A 15,625-nucleotide genomic window follows, 5' to 3' on the forward strand; every position below is an offset into this window, starting at 1 on the left:
CTATCACAGTCCTCCAATCGACTGGGCGGTATTTATAGTGTGGGGCTCCGGGTTGCATCCTTGCCGTCCTTAGGAGTCCCATCACTCTTCTTACTATGTGTGCCTTTTCTAGGATCACACTCTTCCTGCATGAGTCCTGGAGCTACTTCAGCCTCTAGTTTTTCTAGATTGTTCCTTTTCAGGGATCTTGGGATCGTGCCTAGTGCTCCTATGATTATGGGTACGATTTCCACTGGCATATCCATATCCTTCTTATTTCTATTTTCAGATCTTGATACTTATCCAATTTTTCCCCTCTCTTTCTCTTCAACTCTGGTGTCCCATGGTATTGCGACATCAATGAGTGATACTTTCTTCTTGACTTTGTCAATCAACGTCACGTCTGGTCTATTTGCACGTATCACCCTATCCGTTCTGATACCATAGTCCCAGAGGATCTTTGCCTGATCGTTTTCTATCACTCCTTCAGGTTGGTGCTCGTACCACTTATTACTGCAAGGTAGCTGATGTTTCTTGCACAGGCTCCAGTGGAGGGCTTTTAGCCACTGAATCATGCCTCTTTTTGTACTGGTTCTGTGCAAGTGCCGGGCATTCACTTGCTATGTGGTTTATGGTTTCACTTTTCGTATTGCACTTCCTACATATGGGAGAGATGTTATTTCCGTCTATCGTACTTTGAACCTATCTGGTTCTTAGGGCCGTATCTTGTGCCGCTGTTATCATTCCTTCAGTTTCCTTCTTTAGCTCTCCCCTCTGTAGCCATTGCCATGTGTCATCGCTGCTAGTTCTTTAGTCTGTCTCATGTATTGTCCGTGCATTGGTTTGTTGTGCCAGTCCTCTGTTCTTTCTGTCTTTCTCCTGTCTCTGTATATTTCTGGGTCTTCGTCTGCTTTTATTAGTCCTTCTTCCCATGCACTCTTTAGCCACTCGTCTTCACTGGTTTTCAGATATTGCCCCAGTGCTCGGTTTTCGATGTTGACGCAGTCCTCTATACTTAGTAGTCCTCTCCCTCCTTCCTTTCGTGTTATGTATAGTCTGTCCGTATTTGCTCTTGGGTGTAGTGCTTTGTGTATTGTCATATTGTTTCCTGTTTTCTGATCTATGCTGCGGAGTTCTGCCTTCGTCCATTCCACTATTCTGCGCTGTATCTGATTATGGCACTGCCCATGTGTTTATGGCTTTTATCATATTTCCGGCGTTGAGTTTTGACTTGAGTATCGCCTTGAGTCTCTGCATATATTCTTTCCTGATCGTGTCCTTCATCTCTTGGGGTTTTTATATCTCCTCCTTCCATTATTCCCAGGTATTTGTATCCTGTCTCATCTATGTGTTTGATGTTGCTCCATCTGGTAGCTTTATCCCTTCAGTTCTCGTTACTTTTTGCCTTTTTTGTATGTTGACTAAGGCGCATTTTTCTATTCCAAACTCCATCCTGATGTCCCCAGATACAATCCTTACAGTCTGGATTAGGGTATCTATTTCCTTGATGCTCTTACCATACAACTTGATGTCATCCATGAACATCAGATGGTTGATTCTGTTACCTCTTTTCTTGAGTTGGTACCCGGCATCCATCTTCTGTAGTACTTTTGTCATGGGAATCATGGCTACTACGAAGAGTAGTGGGACAGTGAATCGCCCTGGAAAGATCCCTCTCCTGATATTAACCTCTGCTAGTCTTATTCCAGAGCTTGTAAGTATTGTATTCCAGTTGCGCATTGTATTTTTGAGGAAGCTGATGGTATTTTCCTCGGCCCCATATATTTTCAGGCATTCTATTAGCCATGTGTGTGGTATCATGTCGAAGGCTTTCTTATAGTCTATCCATGCCATGCTTAGGTTGGTTTTCCTTCTCCTACTGTTCTTCATTACCATTTTGTCTATCATGGAGCTGGTCTTTTGTGCCCCTACACTTCCTTCTGCAGCCTTTCTGTTGGTGGGGGATGGTGTTTGTCTTCTCTAGGTAGTTGTATAGCCTTTCACTGATGATACCTGTTAATAACTTCCACATTATTGGTAGGCAGGTGATAGGCCTGTAGTTACTGGCTATATTTCCCTTACTCTTGTCTTTTTGTACTAAGGATGTTCTTCCCTGTGGTCATCCATTTGGGTGCTTGGTGATTTTGAGATACAATGCTGGAGTTGTTCTGCTATTCGTGGGTGTAGGGCCTTGAAGTTTTTGAGGCCCAGTATCCATGGACTTCATCGGGACCTGGGCTTTCCAGTTGGGCATTTTCTTTAGTTGGTGTCTGACTGTATCTGTCGTGATGTCTGTGAATCTTTGTTTTATTCTCCCTGTTTCTTCTTCCTTGACTTCCTTGAGCCATGTTGCATGTTTGTTGTGTGATACCGGATTGCTCCATATGTTTTCCCAGAGTCTCTTACTGGTTCGGCTTCAGGAATTTCTGGGTGGTTCTCTTCCCCTCTTAGTTGGCTGTATAGTCTTTTCTGGTTTGTTCCGAATAGTTTGTTCTGTTGGTATCCATTATTCCTGTTCATGTACCGTTGGATCTTATTGCTTTGGCCTTGGCCTCTGTTTTACTCTTCTTTGTGTTGTTTAGTCCCCCTACTCTTGTACTTTGTATTTCTCGTTGAGTTCCTCCCTTGTTTTCTGTGCTTCTTAACCTTTTTTCTGCCATCTCTTTCAGTTTACTCAAGTCAGATCTCATCACCATGATTTGCTTTTCCAGGCGCCTTTTCCAAGGAGGTTGCTGTTTTGGTTTCTGTTGGGTGGTTGTTGCTGGTGGTGTTGGTGTTCGAATTCCATCAGTTCTTGCTCCTGTATATGTCAAGTTATTTGTTTCTGTGATACTGGTGGTGTGTATTATGCCCATTATTTCATTGACTTCACTTGTTTTCTCCCTTATTTTCTTATTTTGTTGTAGTCTTTCCAATGGAGGGCATCTTTGTTCTCTCTGTATCTGGTTCCATCCATTGTCTAATCTTTTCTACCCATTCCGTCCTCTCTGTTACTTCGTCGGTGTTTCTTCGTGTGTCGTTGTTTGATACCTCATCCTCCCTGTCGTCTCTGTGGCATCGTCTCTCAGTTCGTCTTCGTGTAATTCGTGTCATGTGACATTTTCCCTTTCCCAGTTCTTCTCTTTCTGTTGGGGAGAGCCAGTTCTTTTTCTTTATGTTCCTTACTTGGTCTGCCAGCCTCTGCTCTGTTTGGGGGGTGTTATTCCTCTCATTCCAGATGTTGACCAATCTTCTTCTATATCCTCTCTCCGTCGGGTTTGCTTCTGATGTAGCATCTCCATATTTCCCTTATTTTCTTCTCTTGTCCATTTCTTCCTTTTTTGCCACTGTAGCTCCAATCACAGGCTGTTGATTTCTGTCGTTGTGGTGATCAGTTGCTGGATGACGACCTCCAAGTACCTGACCGCTCTTCAATTGGGTTGAATACCTGGTTGCCGACGAAGCTCCTCTGTTGCCAGAGGTTCCATTTACGTCGTTGTCGTTTATTCCTTCATTTCTTTCCATCATTTGCTGAGTTTTTGCTATTTAACCCATCCCCAGCTGGACCCTACCCCATCAGGGATAGGTACTCATTTACAGCTGAGTAGACTGAGGAAATTATGGTAAAGATCCTTTCCCAAGGAATCAATGCGAGGAGAGCGGCCACCCATCCAACGACTGACCAGAGCCAATATTGCTTAACTTGACTTAAGTCTATTGACGACCTAACCCACTCCTCCACGGCGCCACATATTATTATTATTATTATTATTATTATTATTATTATTATTATTATTATTATTATATCTGACTCTCGTAACAGCCCCATATTGATTTTTTGAAATATGAACACCAGTTCCCCACGTGGTCCCAAAGTTTAAATTAAATGTTTCTAATTACGCTCAAAATTATGACAATTACCGTCGTGATTAGCTGCGTAAACGCAACGGCGAAATAATTTAGTTACAAAGTATTGGGTCCACTCAGCGCCCGGCTAAATTAATTAATTAATTTTTCGTAAAAAAATTCTCACGTGTTCGTTAATGTGGTAGGTACCAGTAATCGACTAAAATAATTATTGATACTAATTATTAACTTGGCTCACAATTTTCTTTTTAATTTGTATCCATAGTAAAACGATCTCATCATCAAAGAATATCTTTTGTAACCAGATGGGTTTTCTTTTGTTAAAACTTTGGGAAGAAAAAACTCTGGTATCGCTATTTTTGGCAAATGGGTGTAAAATGTCCTCGTGTTAGTGAATATTTTCTTATTAGTGAGTATAACTTTAACCCAAGACAAAATAAGATTAATTTCTACAAGGAAATGAATGAAAACCTCAGTAGGAACATACTTGCTATACCCTGTGCACTATACTGCTTCGGATGATAAAGTATGGGGACTTCATTCTGAACCCAATTAACTCTGCTTCTGTATCCAGAGTTGATGATTAATCTTCGTATTATTGGACGGGCCCGGACTTCCTTTTGGGTGAAAAATTAAAAATGAAATGAAATCCTTTGATATTAAGGATGGGCGCTTCAAAGATTGTATGGATGCACTGAGGCAATCTCTCTACAAGATTCAAGAGTATGGTTCTGCAGGAATTATCCATCGAGGATTGGTTTACCATAGGTCATATTCTAGGTGATTTCTTGTGCTTGTACTGGAATGATTAGATCTCTTGATGTGTTGATAAGTAGCTATTGATGAATGTTGATTATGAGGCTCGTGAAATAATGAGAAATGTTGTAATTGTAACTGGGGTTCATAATAATGCAGTCATTATCACTTGCTCTTGGAAACAATCTAATCAGAGGCATCGAAGACGGATTTCTGTTGTTAATGATGATACAATAGTTATTTCAACTTCATACCACTGGATCTTGCGGCCTCACTGGTGCTCTCTTGACGATTTTCAGTGTCCAATATATACCTTCATGATATTATCCCATACTGTTTATATCCGTGATTCTCTCTCTCTCTCTCTCCTCGGTCTCCTCTCTCATCTCTCTCTCTCTCTCTCTCTCTCTCTCTCATTTTTCTTATCATTTGAAAACTTGAGATTTTTTATTTAACCAAAGAACAAAGTAAAATGTCTGCTGGTTGTCAGTCAGAAAGAGGAGGGAGGGAGAGATGGTCATGAGGGATCAGACAAGGGAAATTCTGCTCCTCTCGGGAGGAGGTTTCTTCCCAAGTTCGCAGGAGGGGCTGCAGTTGTCGTCCTGGCGCTGAAGACACTCACGCGAGAGAGAGAGAGAGAGATTAGAGAGAGAGAGAGAGGTACACTCCTCGTGTTATTCTTATCTATTCCAACTCACCCTCCCCCAAATTCGAGTACATCCCTTAATCGGGATCCGGGCAACGTCTGGGCAGTTTCATTCCATGAAAGGATGTCAAAGGAAGAGGACGAGTCGGTGCTCGTTGTTGCCCATCAATTTAAAATTCCGAGGCTGTTGGTCACTTTTATGGCCGGAGGCAAGATTAGGTTAAGAGGCTCACCCCATTTTGGGGACAAATTGGCCCTACGTGATTTCACCCTTTCGATGATAGTGAGGCTCTCTCTCTCTCTCTCTCTCTCGGTCTCTCTCTCTCTCTCTCTTTGATTCCAATAGTACTTGCGTGTTTTATGTTGTCAAGAATTGATCTGATTTAACTAGAATGTAAGCTAAAGATGGACTCTCTCTCTCTCTCTCTCTCTCTCTCTCTCTCTCTCTCTCTCTCTCTAGAATACTGTGAAGTGATTAGTATTTTTTAAGTGTATTTCATAGTTTTCAAAATGGTTTATTAGACAACATTCTCAGTGAAAATTGTTATTCACTGGTGATCACCCATCCACGAAATAACCACGAAATAAACATTGCGGAGGGAGAAGGTTAGTGGCTTAGTAGCTTGGCTCAGTAGCTACCTGGCAAAAACATTGCACTCGTAAGTGTGTTTTTGTACAATGGAATATGTTACAAATGGAAGCTATTCCTCCCTTGACATTTTATTGTAGTTTTTATGCTTCTTGTTCGTATCTAGTTCTCGCCAAAGGTTTTGAGTTCCTAAGGATTCATATCCCTCGGGATTGATGCATATTCTGTGTATATTTCCTGATGCATTCTCCCTGTATATTCCATTAAGCTTCGTAACGCCTTGCTCCGTTTTCTGTTTCCATGTCAGTTCTTCCCTCTTCTATAAGTTTCCTCTTTTTTCGCCCTGAGCTGATTTCCTTCGAAGTACGCATTCCAATATCTTCTTATCCTTCTTTTTTTTTTATCTTATCGTTCGTTTTCTCTCTTCCCTTTCGATATAGATTTAAATCTTGATATATAACATTACCCGGATGCAAAATAATAATCGCCATTTCTTGATTGGAAATATTTTCGTTAGTTTCCCCCCTTATTGATTACCATTTTCTTTCGTTTTTTAAGTCTAGTCTTGAATCTGCGTGGATTCTCTCTCTCTCTCTCTCTCTATAATGCGAAGAATGACTTTGTATTTTTGCTACCCTTATGATGCAATGAGCATGAAATAATCTTGTGCCAAGACAACTAAAACGTTCGTGCATCGCTGTTACTGTTTATATGTTCATATGAAAGTTTAAACACATACATGAGTATCGCTTATGTTTCTACTTTCAATTAGTACATCGAATATTATGTGGTAACACATAACTTTGAATTATTTGGCTGAAAATCGTCTCTAACAATTGAATATATCTAAATTATTTTGATTTACAAAGTATCCGCATCCGCGAGGGTATGGTCATCAAATATCCGCATCCACATCCGCAAATTTAAAAGAAATATCTGCATCCGCATCCGCAAATCCCATTTTCAAGAATACTCTAATATAGACATGGAATTATCGATATACATCATTTTCCCCCTCTTGGAGGGGTGGTTCCACAAGGGTACATTTTCTGGTTAATTTTCAGGTGTTTTAGGGATGCAGTTGCCAGCCCCACGCCCCTGACTTTGTGCCTGAAGCTGTTTCTACGCTTTGGCTGATTGGCTTCCAAAAGATTGTTCTGTTAAACCATTTTAGGTTCAGGATGCCTCAGAACTGCAGTAACACATTTCATGACCATGTTTGCATCTTATCACAAACTTGTTGAATACTTGTTATCGACTTGTTGGTTGTCCTTACCTTTGCTTCATATGATTATCCAGTATGTGCCAAAGATTCGTATTCCTGTTACGGCTGTTGAATTGTTTTCAACATGTTCGTGATAGTATGTGATAAGTTCCCGACGTGTAACTATGATATGTTTCACTGTGGTGTGAAGAAACCATTACGTGGTTAACGAAGCATTATCAAACTTGACTTGTTTCCTCTCTCTCTCTCTCTCTCTCTCTCTCTCTCATCTCTCATGCAGTGGAGATTGTGATCCATCCCTTTGTCTGTTGCAGGAACCAGATAGAGTCGACCTGAATATTTGTCTTTGGGTTTGTTCGCTTTTGGAAAACCAAATTCACTGACGCCTCTCCTGAGTTCTTTGGGGCCATTTTTGTCAGCAGAACAGATGGTAATACTGTTTCAGTTCAAATGTAGGTACAAAATAAAGTAACTTTGAAAGTGGTTAAAGATATCGAATTGGCATGTTTACTACGTGTCTGTAACATATACGAAATGATTATTTAATAGTTGAATTATTTGGAGTTTCATTTTTAATTGTACATAAATTATTCATGTTTACTGGTACATAAATAAGTATAGTACATGAATTATGGTACATAAATCATATAGAAATTCTTCAGTGAATAACATCTGTTTGAATGTCAGGTTCTAAGAAAATATTTGCTTTTCGTGTCTCATTACAAAATATAAGATAACCTATTCCATTACTTTTGTGAACTAGGTAATTAATTAAATGTCAAAAGTAAGGTTTCTTTAACATCATATTTGTGATTGTGGCGGGAGAGTAAACGGTCTGCTTTTGTTTTTCTTTATTATTTATGGCCGGCTTTATTCCTTGTTCAATAGTCTCAAAAGTATGTTGACTCCAGAATTGCATAGTTGATCGTTTTCCAAAAGAATGCATCACTTAAGGGAGTATTGCCTCCAATGCACCTCACGTGGTGCACTGTAGGCATTACTTAGTTTTTTGGAGCGTCTCTTTGGCCCCTAGCTGCAACCCTTTTCATACCTTTGACTGTACCTCCGTTCATATTCTCTGACTTTGCTCAACCCTTTCCTAGCAATTGTTTCATAATGCAACTGTAAAAGGTTTTCTTTCTGTTTCACCTCTCACTGAATTACCTCATAGGTCCCAGCGCTTGGCCATCGGCCTAAATTTTGTATTCTAATTCAAATTTTCCGAAAGTATGTAAGCTGGTTTACCACCAAATTTACCGCCAAAGTTGAACAGTTTATCAGGAGATATTTGTTGAATCCAGAATTGTATAATTTGTCTTTTCCCTAAAGGAATAAGCTTATCACTAAGTTTTACTGTCAAAGTTGAACCGAGTATCAGAAGACCAACTACATATGTTGATTCACGGCATTATATAATTTATTGTTTTCCAAAAGGAAGGAAGTTAGTTTATCACCAGTTCAACTGTCAGAGTTAAAGTATATCAGATATATCGTCCGGGAACTACGGGAAATCTGTCAGATTAAACCAGGGTTATTTGTCATGCTCATCTGGGATTATTGTCGAGTTAGCAACGTTAAAAAAATTACCTTGCATTAATAGAATCCTCTTGCATTCGGAGGAGCACGATGACGTCTTCTTTGTCCACGGATTAGATTCGTTCAAGTTTTTTATAGTTTCTGATGGTGTTGTCTGTAAGTAGACGGACTTTGGACTTGAAAAAAAAACCGTGATTTTATATTTATCCTATCCAGGATTTTTGTGCCAATTCTCGAAAAGAATGATATGAAATGAAAGAAATAAGAAACAAAATCTTAGCATCTGATTTTAATTTGATGTAATTCCCCTCGTCTGAATTTTGCTCCATCTCTTACCTTCTTTCACCCTTGCTTTCATTTATCGTTGGCAGGGAAAGTTGATTAGAAAATTCGGAAGTTATCACAAGTTTTCCAGTGAGTTTCGCTTTGGCCGGAAAAAAGGACATACTATTATCCCATTAGCCTTTGAGAAGAAACCTTACGTATAGGAGCAATTTCTCTACAGGCAAAAGACCGGTGAGGTTTAGTTGCTACCTTTTTCTTTTAACTTCTAAGTCTTCCGCTGGAAAGTTTCTGTTACAAGACCTAATTGTCTTAGTAAAGACATAACTATACTATATGTTTACGTATATATGCATATATATGTGTATGCATGTATGTATGCATACAAAGTCATACGTGCAAAAAAATGTAGTAATCGTGTAAAATCTCTTGAAAATTGAATCTAGGCTCGGATAGGCCTACATTAAATCTTTATAGAAAATGGGATCTACGTATTCCTAAATAGGCTTGCAACTTTTTTCTTTTTTTAAAGGATCTGTTCCCAGGTAGGCCTTCGCTGAATCCTTCTGAAAATGAGGTCTGTTGCCGAATAGGCCTTCACTTAATTTAGCAATTTTTTATTTGCCAAATTGGCCTTCTCTTCAATTTGTTGAAAACTGGATTTCTTAGTGCAGTGTAATTTCAACAGTTTGGTTTGAAATGTGTAAATGTATCGGGAGACCGAAAGCTCACACAGGTCGTTCTCTTAGGCTTAGTTGATCTTGAAGCTCTCGAAATATTCAGATTTTTTTTTTTTTTTTTGCTGCTCAATGAGGTCAGTTAACCAACTTCATTGCAGATCAATAAGAGATTAATTTGGGTCGATGTCCGACACAAACACTTCATGGGTTCCTATGAAGTGTTCTGTGAGCTTTTAAAGGATTCTTTTTTATCCTCCTGTTGCTAATTATTCTGAGAAAAGCTGTTTGTATAGTTTTTGTCAAAGTTTACGAGTAAGTCGGCGTCCTTACTTTTATATTATGGCCCAGAAAATGCCCCGTTATATTACCACCTGAAATGTAACTGCAAAATATCATCCCATTGGTCCAATGGTAAATTTTTGGGACAAATGACAAAAAAAATGTCGCCAGAAACTTATAATATAATCTACTACTGTGTAACGGATGGCCACCTATGTAGACACCACGTTCAAAATTCTACAAAAAAAGAGTTGAGTTTTGTAGATGAGCTTAGGTAATATCAACCGAAGGTTAGATAATGCATCATATCTGATGAACTTGAGAGTGTTCTACCACGCGAAGGTCTAGCATCTTACCTAGGGCCACAGGGAGATGCATATTTGTTCCTTATGAAGTGACTCTTCTTAATTAAGAAGGAATTCAGTGTGAAAATTAAACGGATGGCTTTTTATTTGAAAAAAACAGTTTTCAAATTTCTTGTATCGCTGTGTCACTGGTAATGGCCAGCAAACGTAAATATGTTTCGTTTATCTTAAATTCAGCTTCCAACTCATTCTTGCAATGAAACCTTTATTTATACAATGGAATATTTTGCGTTTCTGCAATTCATTTATTTATTTTTTCCCAACATTTTTGCGTAATGATTCATTTTTGCACTATTAACAGTTAAATTGAGCTGGCTTGTCGTAACTGACATGAGTGAGTCCTCTCAATCAAATTCATAATTATACGTTTTTTTTTTGTATTTTTTATATATTTTATTTTTTGGGTAATTTTCCTCAATTCTTAAATAACATTCTGGTGCATGGGTTCAATATTGTGTTTATTCAGTGTTGCTGTTTTAGCATTCGTGAGTCATCGAGTTTCTGACGAAACTTTGAACTTTTAATTTCTTTGCTTTGTCCAGATTTATAAGTTTTTGTTCAGTTGGGATTTGTTGATATTGATGATTTCAGTCTCATTTTTAAACGCTTGAAACAAATATTACTGAAGCCTTGCCTATTTCCAGTTTACAAAGTGTGGATTTAATTTAACTTATATAGCCTACGCTATATAAGTTATTGATATATTAGGTAGTTTCTTTTCAATAAGGAAGGAAAATAGAGCAGGTTGTAGGAGTAAATTTTAGTAAACCAAATCAATATAGAATTTCCATTTTGAATCCTCCCGCGCTCAATGGAAACCAAGCTGTTTTATATCACGACATTAGCAAACCTTTCGTCACGTCATAACCACCGAATTGCATCCAGTAATATCCCTCAATAAAGAAGAAGGTTCCAAAAAACGAAGGTCCAGAAGATAGAAAATGAACCCAGGGAAAAGGAGATCATGTCCCACATCTCATCGCCCGAGCGAGAGAGCAGCGTCGTTCCAACTTTCAAATGTCTTTTTAATCTCGGGAGATTGAGGTCTTCAGAAAGGTCTCTGGTAAGTTTATCTCGGATTTCGATTTAAAAAGGGATTTGTAGGCTCCCCCCCCCCCCCCCTCACCCCCTCCCCCCTTATATTTTTTTTGTAATAGAATCTGCCTCTCTTCAGTAGGAGATTAGGCTGTGACTGATTTTTTTTTTGCCAATTGTTTTCTTCACTGGAATTCTGTATTCAGTACAGCCTTCTTGTGTATTGATTCATGCCAAAATATTGGCTATGAAACAACTTTTGCACCTGTCATTCTTATGCGATAAATGATTCATATTTAGTTTTGTTAAAAATGATAATTTTTGTCGTGAACACATTCAGGAAAAGAGAAGATGAAAGTGGGATTGAAGTAGTTAACGTTGGACAAAGATATATACGTAGAAAGAAGTGATACTGCTGGGCACTGACAAGTGGAAAGAGAGAGAGAGAGAGAGAGAGAGAGAGAGAGAGACGTGACTTGAGGGAAATTTATGTTAGACCTACTTATGGGCCAGTCAGGTGGCTAAATCTTTCGTGTTACATAATGAACTTGAGTTTGACGTCTTTGAGAGAGCTGTCTTTTTGATGACGCATATTTACGCGCGCGCGCGAGACGGATTTTTGAGTCATATGATTCAAATTTGAATCCTATCATGGATTGACTGTTAACTTATTTCCTTTTGAAACATCGGACTTCAAGGGTTTCAATGATGAACGTATTACGAAATTATACTTAATTGTCCTGTTGTAAAAGAACTCTGTCATTGAAAAAAATAACAAGTATAACAAACAGCAACATTTCAGGAAACTGGCAACTGTGTCAATAACAGGCGAATAAACAAACACCTTTGTGACTTTTAGTACAGATTCAGGTTGGGTCGATCGCTCAGTTGAACTGTGACCACTACTTCCTCCTTAATAATTTATAGACTCGGATTCATCATTCTATCATTGTATTCATCTTATTAAACCATTAACATTGTAAAACCAGAGCTATTATCCAGGACCTAGACGCTATTATCCGAGAGAGAGAGAGAGAGAGAGAGAGAGAGAGAGAGAGAGAGAGAGAGAGGTGACTACAGACTGGAGAACAGACAGGGACATCGAATCCTCCGTCATCTACCTCTGACCTCTCATAACAGGGTTGGAACTTGTCCCCCTAAATCCCCAGGACTATAAGTTAGTTTCCTCTCGTCTCTCTCTCACTCTCTGTTCCACGCTTGGAAGTTTTGTTAACACTGTTGGATAGATGGAATTAAGGTTAGGAATTTACTAAATTAGGCGGGCCGAGTGAGAGATCCTTTTGAGAGAGAGAGAGAGAGTGGAGGTGGAGGGGGGGACTGAAAAAGATACGAAGGACTTATCGTTTAGTTAATCTGCCAGATGATGCTTCTTTGTTTGGTAGTCATATAAGGGCAAGGAGTGTCTCTCTCTCTCTCTCTCTCTCTCTCTCTCTCTCTCTCTCTCTGATATTTGAGGGGTCCTTTCCATTTCCCAAACCCCATCGGTTCCAGTCCATGCCGAAGTGAGATCGATCCTTCAACGGCACAAATATTGTGTCCTTGAAGAGTCTTGAGGACTCTTGGAAAGATCAAGTTCAAACTCCTTAAGATATTGAGTTTTGAGAAGTCTGGTTTCTGTTATTCAACGTAGCATTGTATGCTATAATGTATTCTTATCCTATTTGTTTAGTATGTTACTGTATCCAGTAAACAATCTTCATTAACTTTCTTATTTCAAAAGTCTCCTTCGGTCGTTTTGTCTTTTTGCAGCTAGTTGTCACAAACATATTTGCAACTTATCACACACACATGACAAACAGGTTGAAAATAAATTAATAACTGTAAGGGGAAAACAAACCTTTAGCTGATACTGGATAATCGCAAGAAGCACTGGATAGGACTGCTATTAAGTCGATGACTTTTCACAAACATATATCTGAAACTAATCACATACATGTCACAAACAGGTTGGAAATATGTCAGCGACAGCTAAGAACTAATCTTTGGACAATATTGGATAATCGTATAAAGTTGCCGACGTGTTTATGACAAGTTTAACTGTAGTGTAGGGGCAACTTGAGAAAGTTAGTGGCAGTATTTGATACAGGAGTGCAGCTCTGTTGTTGCCTGTCTGTTGCTTTGAATTGTCTGCAGATATAGTTTTGAATTAATAACCCGATGAAGATTCGACCCCACACAGGGAAAAAAAAAAAGTTGGGTTACAAGCTAAAAACATGCCGTCAGTGTGCCTCGCATGTTGCACTGTAGGGACTACATTGAGGTTATTTGCAGTGTTCCTTCGGCACATAGATGCAATCCCTTTCATTCTTTGACTGCATCTCGTTCATATTCTCTTTCTTCCATCCTACTTTCCCTAAGATCTCTCAAGAGTTGTTGCATTGTGAAACCGAGAGGTTCTCCTGTTATGCCTCTAAATAAACCTTTTTAATCTCTGTTTCCCTTTCAGCTCTGAATGACCTCATAGGTCCCAGCGCTTGGCCTTCGTAGGAATGTTATCAGTAGGTTTCAGTACGCTCTGATTGTTTAGTTGGCTTTGTATATTACAATCACAGTTTTCTCTTGAGATTCGGGCTTGAGATTATCACGTCTAGAGAGATTCTCTTGAAGACATCATTTATTCACTGAAATAAAAAAAACCTTGATTATTAATTACGCAATGAACATTCAGTATTTTTAGTATTGAGAGAGAGAGAGAGAGAGAGAGAGAGAGAGAGAAGAGAGAGAGAGAATTCAATAGCCTTTCTTAAAGAAAGAATTTGAAAAGGGAAAGGAGAGAGCGCTCTGTGAAAAGATGTTTTCCCAACGAAGTGCAGAGATGATGCTTCTTCTTGTACAAGTTTCATTTGACGGGTCAAAACACGCGTGGAAGGTGTCAGCACAGTGTGGCGTTACCTATACATCGGCACACCTTTTACATAAGCTCTATACACCAGCTCAACCTTTTGATGTACCCTGTACACCGGCCCACCCTCTTCTCAGCCTCCTAGATTAGAAATGGCAGAGGACCAAAAGGCAGAAAGATGTGTTGCTGGAAAGAAGCATGTGCTTGTGTGTGTTGTGAGAGAGAGAGAGAGAGAGAGAGAGAGAGAGAGAGAGAGAGAGAGAGAGAGAGAATAATGTTCTCCATGGCTGTTGTCAGGCTCAGAAGTTGTTTATGATTCCCGGGACAGGGGTATTTTGATCCGTTTAATGTCTTCATCTCCCTTTTTGGAGACGTGAGAAGGACGTCGCCTTTTAGTTTTACCTCCAGTGGAGTCTTCATTAGTCCTATGTCAGATGCTGTGACACAACTGGATGGAAAAGTGTTGTGAAAAAGTTAAGTCTTAAAACAGGAGAATATTTGGTTCTGTAATACGTATGGAAGGTGCAAATGAGTCCACGACATATAATGGTGGAGGTTCTCAAAAGATATTTCGTTTTCTGTCGGTTGGAATCGCAAATTATCTCTTAGTTTATTTAGTTTTTTTTGTTGATCCGACCCGCTTCGCGCGATGTCAGCCATGTGAGTTCATCATCCTCACTTGGCGAAGGGTTGGGAGGATAATAAATTATAGGCCCTAACGAGACACTCAATGCTGAACGGGGTGTTATGAATTGGGAGAGAAGTAAATAATTATCACCCTGAAAAGCGAAAGACAGTAGTCAGCTCTGTCAGGGTAATGTATAGGCAAATATGATCCTCATGGATTTCCAGTTCAGTTTTCCATTTGGCGTCGCTGGACGATTAGTCCATGGTAATGATCATTTGCTTTAACCTTTTAGTTTACATCTCTCTCTCTCTCCACGACTATATTTTAGTTAACACCCTGTCATTATTCGTAAGTTAAACCGATTGCTATTTATATGGCTCTTGTAGTATATATGCGTACTGAGAGAGAGAGAGAGAGAGAGAGAGAGGAGAGAGAGAGAGAGAGAGAGAGAGGAGAGAGATTCAAGTGTGCGGCGTTTATTGAGTCCCATAGTATGACGGACTGAGGCCAACAAATATCTGTATCCAAATTAGACGCTGGACGTGCATGTACATAATTGGGTTTTTCAGTGTGCATATTTTATTATATTTGTTTATATTTTCGTGATTGACATGACTGTAGCTGTGGTAAACTATTTTATTTTATTTTTATTGATAAAATAATAATTAGTCCCCAAGAACATTCATTGTAGAATGTCATAGATTTGTGAGGATAGGTTTAGATAGGCCTACAGATTGGTTTCGTTTGGGCTTGTGGTGCTCGTATGTTAGGAGGTTCTTATTTTTGAATGAGGGTGAAATTTGTGGGGACAGTGGGAATCCCGAGTTGCATCAAGTGGGAACTCTTCTTTAAAAAGAAAAAAATTTTACTTTTGATATACCTGAAGTGGGAACTTGTCTATTGGCAACTATGGGAA

The sequence above is a fragment of the Macrobrachium nipponense genome, chromosome 25 (assembly GCF_015104395.2).
Source record: "Macrobrachium nipponense isolate FS-2020 chromosome 25, ASM1510439v2, whole genome shotgun sequence".
In the NCBI taxonomy this organism is placed as follows: domain Eukaryota; kingdom Metazoa; phylum Arthropoda; class Malacostraca; order Decapoda; family Palaemonidae; genus Macrobrachium; species Macrobrachium nipponense.